The sequence below is a fragment of the Mastomys coucha genome, unplaced genomic scaffold, assembly GCF_008632895.1.
Source record: "Mastomys coucha isolate ucsf_1 unplaced genomic scaffold, UCSF_Mcou_1 pScaffold19, whole genome shotgun sequence".
Classification (NCBI taxonomy): domain Eukaryota; kingdom Metazoa; phylum Chordata; class Mammalia; order Rodentia; family Muridae; genus Mastomys; species Mastomys coucha.
In genome coordinates, this window is record NW_022196901.1 from 3,334,526 (window position 1) to 3,341,418 (window position 6,893).

Here is a 6,893-nt window from a genome sequence, read left to right on the forward strand (position 1 = left end):
TTCCTCCCCAACTTGCTTCATGGTCATGATGTTTGTGCAGGAATAGAAACCCTGACTAAGACAGGAGGGATGATCACAGACTGTACCTCATGCTTGCAGGCAAGGAAGAGAACATGCACCCAGAGATCAGGGTCCCACATATTTTCCAGGGATATCCAGGGGGACAATATAACAGCCTGAACCCCAAAATTGGTCCAGGGATCTTAACCTTGAGACCATGTGTAACTAGAAGAATTTTCAGAGTGCTACTCTGGGGTTCTTTGATGTTAGAGGGGAGGGAACCCATGACGATGAGCACAAAGAAAACAAACAAGGAACATATATGGCAAATATTTCAGAAGAGGCAACAAAAGTCATGGTGTACTAAGTAGGGGACTACCTCAGGTGTAGCTCAAAGGCCTTATGCCTGGATGGTGTACCCAGGAAGGAAAAGGGGTTCTAGAGTCAATCACTGGTACCATCATCCAGGGAAACCAGCCCCTTTATCAGGTATCAGGATGAATCCAGGCCAAAAGTGAAAATGAGCGGACAAAGACAAAGAAGACAAAAAAGATAGCTGCCTCACGCTTATCGCAGCATGCTCACCCAAAGACAAAGAACAAAAGAGCTGCCGTGGCTTGCAGCTGCATGATGGCCGCTGCACGCTCCCTGTGTGCTTGCTTCACGCTTGCCTCACACTTGCTGCAAGCTCACCCCCAAACAGAACCAAGACCAAAAGTGAGATTGCAGGGATGCACAAACAGAAAAGACAAAGAAGACAGAAATGAGATCCATGTGCTCACCTTCACGGGACCCTCAACATAAAACAATAAGGAGCCAACTCAGAAGAAATGAAGGGGGCACAACAGCAGCACTGGGAGGAGAAAAAGAGCAGATCAGCTCGAACCACGAGTACCTTGCAGCAATAGGCAAAAATAAGCCCTCAGAAAAGGTGGTTCCCATGCAGTAACCCATTGATCATACTGGGGGCCAGATGTTGCCTATGCTCTGTACAACCCTACCATACTTGACCTTGGGGGTTGGGGATAAGTTGGCGCAGAGTCAATGGCACAGACTCCGGGAGCAGGTGAGAAATGCCACAGCAGTTCCTGATGGGCTGGCATTGTTTGCACTAGCAATCCTTGCTCTCTCAGGCAGTCCTCAGTTAAGTCCTCCTGCAGGAGATACTTTTCCATCACATGGAAACCAAGCTTTTCATAAAAGCCATTCAGCCATGAAAATTAAAATCGTTCTTTACTATAAAATTGATCATGGTCAATGATATTGTGAAATCTTAAGCAGAGTTTTTAAAGTAATAACTCAGAATTTGACCTCATCCACATTCTTAAGCCAATAAAAGAAGATATTGTGTCAACTACATAGATAATCCTTTGCAGTTTTGCATTGTTTATTGGTTACACGCTCTGGTGTGCACAGTTAAACCCATGTTCCTTTGCAAGACTGGCATTCTCTTCTATTTTACTTCTTTAGGTCATATTAAATTAAGAAACTAGGAGGCATTTTTAGTTTTTGTATCATTTAGGATAAATGGTGGAGTGGATTGAGTTCAGGAAATATGTTATCCTTTCCTTTATGTCTTAAAAGTAGAGTATTCCTTGTTTTTTTTCTTTTTTCTTTTTTTTTCTCAGATACTTGGTATTGAAAGAGAAAACTCTGCCCAAACATATTTTCTGATAATCTATGTTTGAATCAGACTATTATTTACCAGCAAAACTCTCTTGGCGCCATTAGCTTCTAGTTTGTAAGAAGGGATCTGTCATTTTAGCACTGTAAACTGTGGTATTTAAATTTAGCTCAATATAAGCTCTGCAAGAGATTATCAGACATCTAAACTGACAGATGCAAGGAGACCTTGTAAAGAAGTACTGGAGATGAAAGGCAGGTACCCACAGCAGGATAACAAACCAGTGACTTTGGTTTTATAAACACTGCTAGAAAGGACAAGGCCATTAAATCACACAATCATAGATTTATGTTTGCTGCAGAACATAGACTTTCTTCAATAGAGTATGTGCTGATTATTATGGGGAGTGCATTGAGACAGATGCTGGAGGTTACAAAATAAAAATCCATGAACATTTTTGTGTTTGCATGGTATGTCTGTATTTTTAAAGATAAAGTTATCAGCAAAATTGCTGGACTTGGAATTTCTCTGCCATCCAAAAGTCTACATTCATGCTTACAATGATTTCTTAATAAAGACACATTTATCTCAATATCTTGAGTGCATTTTGTGCATTAATATATGAAATTGAAATGCTGTCATTTCTTAATCATCAGTGATCATGTTTTAATCCTACATATATGGGCTACTAGTTATTTGTATTCTGAGCTTAAAAGCATCATATTTTAATAAAAATTGCTGAGATAACAATAATAACAAAAGGGATATCATAACAAGAGGAATATTAAATAATTGGATTTGTACTTTACAATTTATTGAGAGCTTAAATAATAAGGGTGAAGGGATTTTTAAAAGATTTTATTTTGTGTTAACTTTTATTTTATTTTATATGTATCAGTGTTTTGTGTTCCTGGTATTTCTGGAAGCCAGAAGAGGGTATATGATTTTCTGGAACTGGAATTACAGATGGTTTTGAGCTACCGTGTGTGCTGGGTGCTGTACCTGGATCTTCTGCAAGAACAGACAGTGTCTTATACTGAGCTATTCCTCCATCCCCTAGGTGAGACTTTTGGTTCCTAAATGGTGTTAACATTATACTTGAACAGAAAATGTTCTCTAGGAATTCTAATTTAGTCCTAGATAGTATTCTTAATTTCTTATAATTATTTTTAAGGAAAGAAAATACTACTAATAATACAACTGTAAACAAAAAAAAGTTTCTTCATCTATTAACTCCTTAAAGAAGCCTCAAATATATAATCTATATAACCTAAGATTGAAAATAGATTCAGTTCCTTTAAAAAATGTGAATTTTTATTACTTATGACTATGTATATTTATATATCTGTATAAGTGTATTGTGTGTGTGTGCGTGTGTGTGTCTGTGAACATGCAGGCACACATGTGTGTGGGAAGAATGGGAGCAGGAAAAGCGTCAGATCCTCTGCAGCTATAGTTACAGGCAGTTCTGAGCCACTCTATCTACCTGGGTACTGGTAATTAAACTCTGAAGATGGAACTGCAGCTACAGGTTGGTATGATCTGCCATGTGCATGCTTTGAACAAATGCTAGATGCTTGGAAGAGCAGTGAGACTTCTTAACCACTGATCCATCTCTCTAACTTTGTAGATGATTATCCTTTATTCAAGTCTATGCTAATCACCAAAATCCCATCATAGAAACCATCTCTATGTGTGCTGCAGAGAGTCACGCTGAAAGGTTTCTCTGCTCTATCTAGCACAACATAAGAAATAATAACCTCCAGAGTACAAAAGGCCAAGACTCCCTTTGTTCTCCAGGATCTCCATCAAAATGTGGAGCTCCTTATGAAATATCAGGCTTCCTGGGTGTTACCTATATTTTGAGAGCAAAAAGGTTTTTAAAATGTTACTCAATTGCTATGTCACTTATATTCTGGACGCTGAAAGTCAGCATAAGTTATCTCTCACATTTGTTTAATTAGCGCATACACAAATGCATAATGTATTTTATTATTTCTTTTTTCTTTCTTTTTTGTTAAAATTTTACACATGAGTAAAGTATTACAGCATTTTCACTCTTGACTCTCTCTCTCCACTTACCCCTGTGTCTCTTGACACCATGTGAAATTCATGACCTATAAGTATATTATGTTCTCATGTAATTATCATTATACATATACAACAAAATGTATAAAATAAAAATATAATTATTAAAATTATATAATTCTATATTTATATAAAAATATATAACATAAGTTAATACAATATATTATATATTATGAATCTACAATAAATATTATATATAATTATATTTAAACTATATATTGTATATATAATATAATTTTGAAAGCTAACATAAATATAAATAAATGAAATAATTAATAAAATATACCAATTATCTCAATGTAAAACTTAAATGGTGAAATAGTTGGACAAAAAACAGGCAGTAACATACAATATGCTGGTTTAAGAAAGAACTTTCTAAATAGGACTCTGTGTTTTCATGAGTTAAGGCTAAGAGTTGATAAATGAAATCTCATAAAACTGAAATTAACAAACCTTAAGAAACCTTACTTATTTATCATAACCCACATTTACTTATGGTGGTCCAGCAAAATGATCCAGGTACTCTGAAAATCAACATGAGGAGTCTCGAAGAGCAAAAGATAGATCTACCATAGGAGCCCACTCTTTGCCATATGAACGAAGGACTCAAGACCCTATTCTATAGATACTTACTCAACTATGTTCACTGACACCTTATTCACAATACCTAGGGAATGGAAACAACCCAAATATCCTTCAGTTGATATATAGACAATGGAGATGTGGCTCACATACACAATGAAATTCTCTGAAACAGAAAAGAATAAAATAATCATGAAATTTGCACATAAGTGGCTGGATCTAGATCATACTGTATTGAATGAGGTAACTCAGACTCAGCCAGAAAAACACTGGATGTTCTTTCTTATTGGTACATTCCACTTCTGAATATTATATTTTGAGATATGTGGAGAGCTGCAGTGTGCTGCGCTTTAAAGATGGCGCAGGCTCCCACCCTCTGCTAGCCTGACAGCAAGCGCTCTCAATGACAAGCAAGTCCTTAATTGGCTGTGCTTGTCAGTCCCACCTGCTTGTGCATAAGAGTGGCCTATCTGCTGTACCTATGTGGCTCCCAGGGGTTGGTTGGGCAGGAGTACTTAAGCCTGCTTGGGCTTTTCCCCAGGGTCAGTAAGAAGAAGTTTTTCAAGGATCCTGATTAAAAACTGCTGGAAGGAGAGCTCAAAGAGTCGCATCTTTTTTGCCGGCCGAGAAAGACTTGACAGAGATAATGACAGAAACCAGGAAAGTAAAAAGGGACTGCTGGGAAAAGGGCTCTAGCTTGGAGGATGTAGGACAGAGGTAGGAAAAGGGAGGAAAAGGGATGAGAGAGAAGGAGGAGGAAGAATAAATAACATCAAGGATATAGGAAAAAGCCACAGTGAAACATTATTTATGCTGGCTTACAAAAGTACATATTATATATGTAAAATATATAGTTTAAATGAATATAATATAATTATCTATAATACTTAATATACACCCATAATATCTAACATATTGTGTTAATTTATGTTATAGATTTTATATATAGTTATATATTTTTTTAAACTTTTATTGCATTATGATGAGAAAAGTTACATAATTTCAATATATCTGAATTTGTTAACATTTAAAAACATATTTTAATTAAATAGAATTGAATCACATTCTTGTTTCCCTTTTGCACCACTGCTCCTCCCAGAGATCCCCCCACAATACCTACAATATCTTTTTTGTCATATTCCTTAAAATTTATGAAATATTATTCCAATAATAATAAGTATTATAAAAGTTGTTTGATATTAAAAAATCAATTTAACAGTCTTATGTAGATGCTCGTCTACAGCAATAGTGAAAATACATTTTTCTCAATATGAATTTTAAATAATTCCAAACATATTAACTGTATACTTCAAAATAATACATCACTACTAGTATTTTCTTAAATGAACATGAATATATAAAGTCTTTTTGTTTGTTTTGTATTTAGTAGAGTTTAAAGTCTTGGCTATTATTGTGGTACAAGCCCAAAATAAGAACAATTTTTAGACATTGGGTTTTATTGTAATAAGGCTGTATTTCAATAACCCTCATATCACCAAAGGATTTTACCTCCATCATAGCTAAGCTGAGAGTTGGTAGATCTGCTGCACCAAGAAGTGAATTGTAGGCTCGATTTTTGGATACAGACTTCCTGCTATGGTCAAAGCTATTTGACTTGAGTGAGTGACTTCATTCTCAGCCCACAGAGAACAGGTTGCATTCATTTAAGAAATGGTGTAGGTGTTAAGATGGTCTATCAATAAAGTCATTCACCAACTGTTTATATGAACAATGGTTCTGCTTGGAGGGTGGCACAGACATTAGGTGAGGGTAAGAATTTGGTTCATTAGCTGTGATAATTTGGAAAAGCATTCATCTAAGAGAAAGAGTAACTTATAAAGTCCTCTTTTTCAAACTTGATACGAGTTATAAATATCAAGCAAAGCATTCAGTCTCACTTTGTTGTTCTTTTACAAGCCACCTGCCTAGTTAATCGTCTATGTTTCTTTTGGGTATATAAATACTTTTGAAATATATAAGCTATTCTGAAAACCATAGTATAGTGTAAAAACATGAAATAAATAATACTACTAGTAGAGAGGCTGAGATAGGAGAAGCAAGATTTCAAAACCCTTATGTTGTACACAGCCAGACACTGTCACAAACATACAAGATGACAGTGTATATAGATTATACAATGTTGGACCTATTTCTCCAATTACCAAATTAGAGGGACCATTGGATGACAATAAACAAATTTCCAATTCCTCATACTATTGGATTTCAATCGATTAGGATGTGTTGGTAATATTAATTTTCAAATTAATATATTAAGAAAAAGTAATTGTCACTTCCTGTTATTTTTGTTGGAATTAGGTTTGTGTGGATTTGTTGAAAGATTACCTTCTTGCTTCTTCTAGGGTGTAGTTTCACTCCTTATGTTGATGTTTTCCATCTATTTTCCTTTGTAGGGCTGGATTTGTGGAAAGATATTGTGTAAATTTTGTTTTGTCAAGGAATATCTTGTTTTCTCCATCTATGGTAATTGAGAGTTTTGATGGGTATAGTAGCCTGGGCTGGCTGTGTTCTTTTAGGGTCTGTATGACATCTGCCCAGGATCTTCTAGCTTTCATAATCTCTGGTGAGAAATCTGCCGTAA